Below are 13,123 nucleotides of genomic sequence, written 5' to 3'. Positions count from 1 at the left end.
TTGTCAACCAAGAACTGATGACGTTTTCTTGAAAGAGCCTTCGTGAAAACATCAGCTGTTTGAAGAGAAGTATTGATATGAGGAAGTGAAATAACACGACTATCATATGCATCACGAATAGAATGACAATCCACTTCAATGTGTTTTGTACGTTCATGAAATACTGTATTTGCGACAATTTGGATGGCACTGGTATTATCTGCATGAAGTTGAGTAGGCTCGGCATGAAGTTGGGCTCTTTTATTCAAAACCTTTTGCTGGGCTCAATTCAAACTGATTCGTTGGGCTTCACTTCACACTCAGCTAGGCTTCATTTTGCACATCAGTTGTGGGATGATTTCAAATTTCTAGTGGGCTGTGCATTCTTCCACCAATGTGGGCTTGCTTCCGATTTTAAAACCAAATTTTTATTTTCAAAACCCATTAAAAACCAAATGATTCCCTAAAAACCAAAATTTTACTTTTTCCCATCAAAATCAAATGTCAAATCAAATGTCTCCCAACAAAACCAAATTTTTTCCAAAAAGTCCAATCCCATTAAAAACCAAATTTTCTTGTATAGAATCTAGTAGATAGTTTCTTAGTTAAATCTTTTGTTTCTTTTGTACATATTTTGCTAATCCAATGTGACTCTTAACTGAAATATGTTGGATTTTTGCCTTGAATAACGGAGTTCTAATTTTGCTTTCGCCGTCAAATCGGGTATTCTCTTTCCTTTCTCTCTACTCAGCATAATCCTCTTCGTATGTTATAATTCTTTTCATATTTTGGAACATTGAGGACAATGTTTAGTTTAGGTTTGGGGGTATGGTATAGATACCACGATCACATGCTATAATTGAAAACTGAACTCTTTCTTTTTGTTAAAAAAAAAATGAAAAAAATGAAAAAAATGAAAAAATCAAAATAAAAAATTGAAAAAAAACATAAAAATGGAGCTCATTTACCTTGAAATGTTGACTCTTGTGCATGTATGTAAACATAAGGATTCTTAGTCTAGATATTTAGGCACCCCTGATTCTAGCACAATTCACATAGTGATAAGAAACTTGCACGCGCACGATCTACCAATACATGTATAGCCTCATCCTTGAGGTGTTCTATCGGAAGTCACGATTGCCAATCACTTTAGAATATTGAACGAAACTTGACTAGCTTGTTCTTTGGTTGGTTGGGATAGAAGGTAGAGGTTACATTAAGAAAGACAACCATCGAATTTAACTGGGTGCATCAAAAAGGGCTACCTCTTGCTAAGAGTCATGTAATTTTTTGTTTCCTTTTGTATATGTATCAAAAGTGTTACCATGTTAAAAAAAAAAAATATGATGTATATTCAGAAAAGAAAAAAAAAATTAATATCAGAAAAAAAATTCAAAAAAAAAAATCAAGTATTTATCAATTCCATCCTCTCTTGTTCCAAAAATAAAAGAGAGTAGTCAATGTAAATAAGAGTCATGTAAAGAGTCATCTTTTGTTTTATTGTAATAAGCAAGGAAGGGTGTATGCCATTGATGTACAACGCGAGTAATTGTGAAATACCTCCAACTCATTCACAATTCTCGTAAAGTCCGGACAGCTAGCTAGATTTCGACCTTGGTTCTTAGCCTGAGAAACTATCTCTTGGTGATTAGTAGTCATAACATCCGATCTTTCTTTACACATGTGTAGATACACTTTACACTCTTATCACATGTCTTTATTTGTTATCAGTGCTAGGATTGTGCCTTTGATAGCTAGATTGACATCTCCATTTTGTTGTGAGCTTAAACTGTCTTGCACATGTCACATTTGATGGAATATGAGCTTATATTTTGTCCTAGAACTTTGTTGGTACGTTCTCAGCAAACCTTCACGAGACTTCACTCGTCCACTAGGGACACTTAGTTGTTTAAAAGGCTTAGTTGCATATGCTAAATGCATTCGAGAGACCAGCGACAGTGGTATAGGTAGGATTTCCTTAGTTTTGTTTTACTTGAGGACAAGTAAAATTCAGGTTTGGGGGTATTTGATGAGTGCTAAAAGTGCATATTTTTATATTTTTCTTGGCATTTAACTCATCTTTTTGCATTAATTCTAACATTTTATCCCATATCTGTTTCTTGTTTTCAAGATAAATATTTTTATTAATTAATTTTGCATTTTTAGGTATAAATAAAGACTAGATGAATAGCGGAGAAAAGAGCAGAAAAGTGGTGGAAGCCGGGAGGAACTTCACAGGAAAGCCGCGAAGAATGTTGTGCACAAGACCAAAACGCTAGAAGTGGGCTTGAAGAGGAAGAATTGTTCTTAAAGAAGATATGGGCTTGGCATACCCAAGGCCCAAAACCCTCACCCAAATCCAATTCCTATATCCATACATGTTTCCCTTTCTAGCCGTCAGATTGGATCATCTCAGCATCCTACGGTCGCTTCATCGTCGTGCATCAAAATCTGAAGATTCTGCTTCACACTACAGAACCTAACTCCATCTTGAGCCGTCAGTTTCGTTGTATTTTTGCATCCAACGGTCGCTCAAGATATGCCTCCATCTAGCCGTTAGATCCAACTCATCTCATATCATCCAACGGTCTCGGTTCGCAAAACATCAAGACTCGATGGGTCCGCTCAACACTCTAGAACCCTAACCTATTTACCCTAAACCAAACAATTCCTAAGAGAAACTCTATCGAGTTCTCTTCCTCCTTCCCCTCTTCTTCACAACGCCATACCACCACCATTTCCACCACCTGCTCCGCCACCAACTCTCTGTCACCACCTCAACCATCATCATAACCACCACGTCCATCAAAGGAACCTAATCCCATCATTTTCCCTTCTCCTTAGCCACCTATTTTCTCAATTTCTGCACGTTTTCTATCAGAAACCCTAGCGTGTAAAATTGGGAAATTAGGTCGAAATTGAGAAGCAATTGGAGGCGTGGGGAGCAGGAGAATACGAATAAGAAGCATGGGTAGACGATTGATTCGTCTCATCACAGTTGGTGAGTAAAAAAATCAAAACCCTAATTTTACTGTTAATTTGGGGATTTTTGGGATTGAGCTTGCATGTACAAATTGAAGGCATGGGTTGCATCAGGAGAGGAAATAAAGGCACAGGTAAAGAGTTATAATTGCTATCAGTGATTAGGTAAAACCTAATTTTGATTTTCACCAAACCCTAATTTCACTGTTTTGGGTAAAAGGGTGTTAACCCTAAAGTTGGTTTGTGTATAAATAAGGATGATGGGTATGTGTTAGAAGTATGCCTGGGTTAGCCAGAGCTCAACCTTAGAGGCCTGGACTAGCCAGTGCTCTCTATTGTTAGTTTCAATTACAATTTCAGTTTTTAGCATAATTTCATGTTCAGTAGAACTCAATTACATTTGTTCACAATGTTTGTTATGTTCTAATCCATTCTGCTAGGGTTAGATGGAGCCCTTAATATTTTGCTAAATTGATTCATGTTTTTAGTGGTGTTATTGCTGTACTTAATTGTTTAAGGGTAGATTTCATCTTAGTTCCACAACATATTACTTTCACCATGTATGTCATGCATCCTTGGTAGTTTGATCAATTCTATGTTGTTGTGCTGTAAATCATGCTTAAAATGAATAGATTTATCTTTTGATTAGTTGTGCTTTAATCAGACAATTAATACTTGTGATAAATACTTTTTACCAGAGACAATGACATCACTGTAACTGAATTACTTAGCTAAGATTAGGTGGTGGACTCCAAAATCCTAGGAATCTCCATATCCACACTGAGCTTTATCTTTTGTCTTGACACTTTAGGTTCGAATTCAATTAAGAAACATAGAAAATCAACACATCTCCCTCCTTGTCCCTGTGGACTTCCCCTGCTTATTCACTCACTACAACTGACCCTGTATACTTGCAGGTCTAAGTTGTAGGTTCTTTCAAAACCCTACCAATGACACCTATTGAATTTTGGCTTTAAATATTATTCTCTAGAGGAATATTAGCCGCTAGTTTTTGGAGTGAAAAAGTTACTGTCGCTAATTATGTGCACATCCTTTCACATGGAGTATGTTTTTCACCTCTTCTCAGAGATCGAAGAGTTTTTCCAGTGGGTGTTGTACACCTCTTTGGAAGTCGAGGAGTTTCCTCCTATTTTAATGAGTTAGTGGTGTATGACCTGTGTTTGTCGGTCATCGTTACATTTGTTTTTTAAGTTTTAGAGTTAGGTAGTGGAGGTAGTGTACTCTGGCTAAGGCGGTCACGTCTTTCCACTTTCCCTTTTCATCATTTTATATATATATCCTTAGAGGCTTTCAAATCTTTTCCTCTGCTTTCCAGCTTCTGTCTATTTCTTTTCATTTTCACAATCTTTCATCAGATGAACGTAAACCTAGCTTGGATTCATTAATCCGTCCACCCCAATAATCATGTTATAGACCATGATTTTCAACACTAATACTACTCACCAATTTCCGCATTGAATTGTTGTGTTTCTGTTGGTTTTTCGTTACATCTTTCCGATGATGTTTTTAAATTTTTGGGGTTTCCACTTTCCTTTTCAGACGGCATGGGAATCTTTGTTGCTAGTTTTGAAGCCTATTCCCCTCTTGGTAAGCCTGCGATAATCATCTTTTTTGCACCCTCTTATGCCATTTTTTTAAAACTTTTTCCCTTATTCTTTTGTTATATTCAGAAGGGAGGAAGTTTATTTCAGGGAAGGAAGAAACATCGAAGCTCGTTCTTCTACTCGATCGATGATGAGATCGGGAGGCACGACGCCGCACGACTTTCCTCTGTTTGCTTTTATGACCATCACCGATTGTGACTTGCGATTTTGGTCAAGCCATTGATATATTGATGGAAAGGGGTGGAGCTCGAGCTATAATTGCCTCCTTCAATGTTGTTGGAGCATTGGATGCAATGTCGCTTACTCTTTTTTTTTTTACAATTTTCAGCTTCTGGAGATGAGTTTGCTTTTGAGTTACTCAAGGTAAAATCCTATTTTTAGGCCAATTTTGATTGCACCCCCAAAAATAATATAGACCAATGTTGACTGCCCCCCATATTATAACTAGAACGTCGTTACCACGGTGGGGAGGGACGACCGAAGAAAAAAGAAACACTGCTGCAATTGGATTGTAAAAGAAAATTTGTGCTTAAAGTGAAAGTATCACTTTTCCTGAAACGGAGGGAGTACATCGTTTTATTAGTTGCAACGGAAAATTAGTTATGGCTACAGAATGTGTTATGCATCCTTTTTGGTGGTTTGCATAATGGTTATGAAATCAATTTTTGAAAATTATGCCTAAAATGATAAACACCTCCGAATTTTTCGTGAAAACTTTAAATTTGATATTGTTGTTTGTGCTCATTGTGTAGATCTCTTTAAATCTTTCCAACAAGATAAAATTTGTAAAATTCCAAGGCATGTATTTTTAGATATGTTATATTCTAGTTTGCTTGCCAATTATATCCCTGGAAAAATATGATACATAAGGAATGATAATACAATTTGACTCTTATACCTATTTACCCTTTCTCTTTGGTTTATTTACGAAAATGTCTAATATTTATTTGTCGTTCCTCTTCGGTTTATTTATGAAAATGTCTAATACCTATTTTCTCTTCCTCTTCGGTTTATTTACGAAAATGTCTGAAGGATAAAAAGAAAATTTTGATTCAGAGGGGCGTTTTTGGTTTTTCGTCCCGAACCATTTCTATTTTTTTGTGTCAATTGATCACTTACATTTTACAAAAGGTGACCATATAGAAGGTCCTCTCTCCTTCGTTACGCTCCGTCGGTGGGACGATTATTCTAGTCCCCCATTTTGTTAAATCAGAGGTTAAGTTACTGTTTGGTCCCACTTTTTCCAATTGAAAAGTCCTAAATAGCGCTAAACCCTTTAGGTAAACCCTAGAATAGAAAAAATGTTTCAATCTCTTCGTCTTTTCTTTCATTTCTCTCCTGTTAGAGCTAGCACTATGGTGCCCTCCATCCCTTCCCTATCCCTCAAAAACTCAAAAAACCAAGCACTATGGTCTTTCATATCCCTACATGTGTAGGGATATCCCTCCCTTTCCCTACTAGGAGGATCACATTTCATCCCTCTTGTAAGGAAGGGAAATCACACGGATACTCAGTTGCCGTATGAATTTACACTTTATGGTTACTCAGTAGACGTAGCATTTTACACGACCACTGAGTTTCCGTATCTGGTTTTTAAAGTTTTACCCTAAAACTTTCCTTTTTCACTCTTATTTTTTACTAAAGCTCTTTTGTTACTTATTATATCTCCTTTTTACCTATTATTTGTTATCTATTATATCTCCTTTTTACCTATTATATATCGTTTTTTACTCTAAAATATATTTTTTTACCTAAAAAAATATATTCTTATTGGAAAAAAAATGGAAAAAAAATACGGCAACTGAGTAGCCGTATGGCACAATTCGTACGGCTACTGAGTTTTCGTATCGTGTAGGGAAGGAAAGAAAGGACACCGTACTGAGATTGTCTTCCTTGTGATATCCCTTCCCTACATTTGAGGGATAGGGAAGGGATGGAGGGCACCATATTGACAACAGAGATGAACCTAGTCACTCACTCTAATTTCTTTAATCTCTTTCTCTTATCTTTATAAAACATTATTTGTTATATACTGAGTTTTTCTTTGAAACGATCTAGATTGGTGATGGAGAATTATTAATATAGGTAACCTATTATTCTTAATAAATTCATGTTTTTTTTTGTTTTTTATTTCTTATGTATTTAGAGAAAATTAATGTTGGAAACCAGAAAGAATAGGGATGTTGGGTTTTGATTCATGTGTAGCTCTAAAACAGTCTGTTTTTGTCGTTGTTTATTACTTACTCCGAATTAAAAAGCTATAATTTTTGGCTTATTGCATTAAAAAGTACCTTGATTTTAGCTTATTGTGATAATAAAACCCAATTTGCCATGTTGTGATGATTGATACAAATTTGTGAATCTGTGAATGATCTTAGTTGATTATGTTGTAATGAGAACGTGATGTTGATTCTAATACTGCTGGTCCTCGTTGATTATTTAAGTAATTGACCTTTTTATGAGTTATCTCTGGTTGATGGTGATCTAGTTAGTTTAATTGATCTGTTGAATACTTAAGAGATGATTTACAGTGCTCTAAAAACTTTGAATATGTACTAATTTGTAATCTTATTATTATCTAGAGTTTGATACATGACAGAAATGCGCATCAGATAGTAAAATCTGTTAGAATACGGGCATCCAACTCAAAATCAAATTCCTAATTCCGTGGTTGAGCAAAAGTGTTTCTCAGAGGATTGACAATCTAAATGCTAAATGGCTGAATGCCTTCTCTATTCATTTCATTCTGTATAAATAAGATCATTGTACAGCCTATAACAGGCAACAAAATATAGAACTAATGCTATATACTATTTGGCTAACTATTCTAAGTAATATATACAATTACATGCAAAGAAGAATAATCCTAATTTGAGACACAATATATCTGCAAAGAAACCTGAATTAACTACCAGTGATATCCCCCTCAAATTGATGCTGGATGATTGTGAAGCATCAATTTGTCAACCAAGAACTGATGACGTTTTCTTGAAAGAGCCTTCGTGAAAACATCAGCTGTTTGAAGAGAAGTATTGATATGAGGAAGTGAAATAACACGACTATCATATGCATCACGAATAGAATGACAATCCACTTCAATGTGTTTTGTACGTTCATGAAATACTGTATTTGCGACAATTTGGATGGCACTGGTATTATCTGCATGAAGTTGAGTAGGCTCGGCTTGAGAGAAGCCAAGTTCACCCAATAGACCACGAAGCCAAATAATTTCTGAGCATGCAGAGGACATAGCACGATACTCAGACTCAGTTGAATATTTAGATATTCGTTGCTGCTTTTTGCTCTTCCATGATACAAGAGAGTCACCAAGAAACATACACCAGCCGGTAATAGAACGTCGAGTATCTGAACAACCAGCCCAGTCTGCATCACTATATGTATCTAAACGAATGGAAGTACCCACAGGAAAGAAGAGACCTTTATCAGAAGTGCCTTGCAAATAGCGAATAATGCGACGAACAACAGCTAGATGGATGTGTATAGGTGCTTGCATAAATTGACTAACTTGTTGAACAGCAAATGAAATATCTGGCCTTGTAATCGTCAAATAATTGAGGCTTCCCACCAATCTACGATACAAATAAGGATCAGAAAGAAAATCACCATCATCCCGACGATATTTGACATTTACCTCTAAAGGAGTGTCAACTGAGCGACCATCTTGTAGTCCAGCCAAAGAAATAAGATCTCGAGTATATTTATGTTGGTGTAAAAAAAGACCAGTGTCTGTCGACTGAACTTCAAGACCCAAAAAATATTGTAAAGGACCTAAATCCTTCATATGAAAGGACTGACAAAGATGTTCTTTAAGTTTGGAAATCAAAGTAGAGTCTGTACCCGTAATAACGATATTATCAACATAAATCAAGAGTAAAACAATGCCATTTAAAGTTTTGCAAAGGAACAGAGAAGAATCATACTGACTCTGGACAAAGGAGAAGTTGATAAGTGTAGTGCGAAACTTGTCAAACCAGGCTCGTGGTGCCTGTTTCAAGCCATAAAGTGATCGTTTGAGCTTACAAACATCTGTCGATGGAGTGGAGAAGAATCCAGGTGGTGGAGTAATATAGATTTCTTCCTTAAGATCCCCATGTAAGAAAGCATTCTTAACGTCCATTTGACTCAATGGCCAACCTTGAGAGGCTGCAATAGCAAGAATAAGTCTTACAGTAGTCATTTTTGCGACAGGTGCAAATGTTTCTTCGTAGTCAACTCCATGTTGTTGTCGATTACCAAGTGCCACCAACCTTGCTTTATATCTATCAAGAGACCCATCAGAGGTAGCTTAATGGAATATACCCATTTACATCCAATGGGTTTTACACCCGCAGGACATGGGATAATATCCCAAGTATGATTCTCCTGAAGAGCTAGAAGCTCTTCTTGCCTGGATTTCGTCCAACATGCAAATTTAGCTGCTTTAGAATCACATGTGGGAATTTCAGTGTTAGCTAAAGTGGCAGAGAAACCATACCGAGTGGGGGGCTGAGTGGTACGATGTGACCTGCGGAGAGCCACTGGAGCAATCACCGGATCAGGGTCGGGAAGGATTTGTGAAGAAAGGGGCCGTCTTCGGTGATAAACATGGTTGCGTTTAAAACGCTCAATGAGTGGTGACAGATCATTGATATGCTCAAAAGTAGGAATACAAACATTATCAAGATGAGAGACATGCTGCTGAAAAATACTCATTTTCAAAGAAAATCACATTTCTAGAAATACGCATGCGATTAGCAACACTATCATAGCACAATATCCTTTCTGAGTAGTACTATACCCCATAAAAACACATTTTACTGATTGAGCCATAAGTTTGTGACGCTCATGAGAAGGCAGATGAACGAAACAAACACACCCAAAAGTGTGCAACCTGTCGTACTGAGGATATGTGCTGAAGAGGCGATAATAAGGAGAGTCAAACCTCAATTGTTGAGAGGGTAAGCGATTGATTAAATATACAGCCGTAGATAAAGCTTCCACCCAAAACTTTGCTGGAACAGAGGACTCCAAAAGCAATGTTCGAACCATATCCAACAAGTGACGGTTCTTACGTTCACCCCCGTTTTGTTGAGGTGTATTAGGACAAGATCTCTGAGATATAATACCTTTCTGTTGCAAGAATCCCTGAAATTCATGTGACATGTATTCACCTCCATTATCAGATCGCAAAATTTAATACATGTAGAGAACTGTGTTTCAATATAGGCTAGAAAAGCTTGAAACACAGTGAATACTTCAGCCTTGGTGCGCAGGAAATAAATCCATGTAAAACGGCTGTAGTCATCAATAAACGTAACAAAATATTTATATTGAGCATGTGAGATAACAGGAGTAATACCCCAAACATCAGAATGTATAATCTCAAAACATGTAGTAGCATGACTACCAGATGTAGGAAAAGGTAAAACTTTACTCTTCCCCAACTTACAGGTAGAACAATCAAAATTGAAACTTTTATCTTTGTTACCAAGAAAACCACGATTCATTAATGTTGATAAAATCTCATTATTCGGATGACCCAAGCGTTTATGCCAAATGGAAGCCTTATTCTCAACTAAAATAGAAGCTAAAGACAAAGTTCTAGGAATCGAAAATTGCAGCGGAAAAATTCTGCCCACTTTAGGCCCCTTCGCGATCACCTTCCCCGACACCTGATCCTGTACAACACAACCATTACGAGAAAAGTGCACATCACAGTTATTATCCACCATTTGACCAACTGAAATAAGGCTAGTAGATAATCCAGGGGAAATAAATACATGACGAAAAGAGGGTGTAATATCTCCAACAGCTGTAATTGGAAGTTTACTGCCATTAGCAATTTCAATATTTTGTGTACCAGTATATCCCGTACATTGTGTAATAAATCAGATGAGCCAGTCATATGATTGGACGCTCCAGAATCAACAATCCAAGGAAAGGTAATTGACTTACTATTACCTTGAAGTCCAAGCGCAGAGAAAGCTGAAAGAATCATTTGTTGTATCATTTCTGGAGTAATTGTTGACTGACTAACAGTAGAGGATGAAGCAACAGCTTGAAATGCTTGGGCTTTTCTATTTTCTGGACGTGTAGGACACTCTTTGATAATGTGGCCTTGTTGTTTGCAATAGTTGCAGAATTTCTTATTGCAATTGCGTGCAATATGCCCAAATCTTTGCAACTATAGCATTGTGATTGCCCTTTCCCATGATTCCTCCCTTGAGCAGCATAGGCCAGATTGACCAAATCAGCGTTTCTTTCTGCCCACTTATAGCAGCTTGTGTAGCCATCCTTTGTTCCTCACGCAATAATTCACCAACACATATATCTAATGAGGGAACCGGATTTCTGTTCAACAATCCAGCTCGCGCAGTCTCAAACTCTGGTCTCAATTTCATCAAGAATTGATCCCGCTGGTTTCCTCATGCACTGCCTGAAGATCTTCCAACGTCTCTTGAGAGACCTTAGAATAAATAATACCAGAATACTCGCTCCAGAGGTTAATAAAATCAGAATAATATTGCTCAATGGAAAGATTACCTTGACTGAATTGACTGATTTCAAGTTCAAGTTGAAAGCGCCGCGCAGTATTTTCTTGGTGATAAATACGTCTCAGGTAATCCCACATTTGTTTTGCTGTATGAAAAGAACGCAGATTATTGACAATACGTGGCTCAATAGTTGCTAAAATCCAAGAAATGATGCGAGCATCTTTGGTTTCCCATTGCGCAAGTTCCTCAACGTCTGTAGGCTTTAAAGAACTGTCGTCGATATGATTCCAAAGTGTCTTCCCTTTCAAGAACATTCTGAACTGAAACTCCCAGGCAACATAGTTCTTACCTGTAAGCCTGATTGCAAATGTCTCCGAGGATTTGCCAGAAAAATGTTCGATAGACATCTCTAAAAAAATAAAACCAAAATTGTTGAAAATCAACCCAAAACCAAGACGAGACGAAAAGACAGCCCAAAGAAAAAAAAATCAGAAACTGATTGCTGGCTCTGATCATGACAATCTAAATGCTAAATGGCTGAATGCCTTCTCTATTCATTTCATTCTGTATAAATAAGATCATTGTACAGCCTATAACAGGGAACAAAATATAGAAGTAATGCTATATACTATTTGGCTAACTATTCTAAGTAATATATATAATTACATGCAAAGAAGAATAATCCTAATTTGAGCCACAATATATCTGCAAAGAATCCTGAATTAACTACCAGTGATAAGGATCACTTCTATATACGCATAAATCCTTATAAACTAACTAGGAGTTAAGTAATAATCATGTATAAATTTAAACATGGCAACTATAATACATTTACAGTTAAACCTCTATAATTTAATAGAGTTGGGACCACTAAATTTTATTAATTTAAAATTTAAAGAGATATTAAATTAGCGGGTTCCTTTATATACCCTTAAAAATACCAATGGTACCCCAATTATTTATGTTAGTTGTAATTTGATTAACACGGAAATCGTTGAAAATTTTCAAAATTTTGATACACATACTCCCTCTCCAAAACCGTAAAAGAAAAAAATTGAAATCGATTTTAAAATTGAACTAATTATAATCGAGATTTTTATACTCAAGTATAATATTTTTTCTAAATTTATGCCTTCATGGTTTTTCCTCTGCAATTTCTTGATACAGATGACACAATATAAGTCCTTAATCCCATCTTTCATCTTTTTCTTCTTATCAACTGCCTTGAACCCTAACCCTATATCAACTTTAGCCAATCAGATTCTTCATATGTACGTATAACTTAGCTTTCTCCTTTGCACTTAACGCGCGACCATTCTTTTAACTGCTTTTCAAATCTTCAAAATCATATATCCCCTGTACTTCTGTACACAAACCCAGTTAGGGTTTAATTTGAAAATCACTAAGTTCCTTTACAGACTTAATTTTCATCATCCTACTTCTCTATGCAACATGTCAATCGTTGTTCATCGATCTCCATCGGTTTGACTAAATCTTGATTATGATCTCGCATCATCTCATCTGGAAAAGTGAAATATATTAAGGCATAACAGAGTCTTTAGTTTGGCACCATCTGTTTTGTGAACCCATAAATCCATATTTTTCTATGTACGTAATGAAGTACACACCATTGGAGATCTGATAATATACTAGCTTGTGGAGGAGAAAATGCCACTGATGCGTCTTCGTGGTTCTGTTTCTCCAGAGGGTATATGATTATATAATCCGATGGGGTAGGTAGATAAGTTGTGGGAGTAAGTAGATAAAGGGTATCATTAGTATTTGTGGGGTATATAAAAGAACACCCTTAAATTATCGATAAATTAATAATTTATTATTTTAAAGATAAATTAATAATATATTCATTTAGAGAATATTTCCAATTGATAAGGTCAATAAATTGACTCTTTTAATTTGAAGGATTTGGAATTTGAAGTACTCTACAATTGACTATTGCCTATAGAAAATTAGATACGTATTCATCCATTGGAAATTGTTGGTCAATAACCCTAATTAACTTTTAAAGTTTGATATGTATAAAAA

At 36.2% G+C, this 13,123-nt stretch overlaps 1 long non-coding RNA gene across 1 annotated transcript; it reads right to left on the bottom strand.

Annotated features, from left to right (window-relative positions):
- Positions 1-9,894: 9,894 nt before the first annotated feature.
- Positions 9,895-10,754, bottom strand: LOC113330742. The gene is made up of 2 exons (XR_003350472.1): positions 10,548-10,754; positions 9,895-10,264 (listed from the first exon to the last, which is right to left on the bottom strand). It is a non-coding gene; the product is annotated as an uncharacterized LOC113330742 (long non-coding RNA).
- Positions 10,755-13,123: the final 2,369 nt, after the last annotated feature.

The sequence above is a fragment of the Papaver somniferum genome, chromosome 1 (genome assembly GCF_003573695.1).
Source record: "Papaver somniferum cultivar HN1 chromosome 1, ASM357369v1, whole genome shotgun sequence".
Taxonomy (NCBI): domain Eukaryota; kingdom Viridiplantae; phylum Streptophyta; class Magnoliopsida; order Ranunculales; family Papaveraceae; genus Papaver; species Papaver somniferum.
Note: the sequence above shows the minus strand (reverse complement) of the source record. Positions and strands in the feature narration are given on the sequence as shown.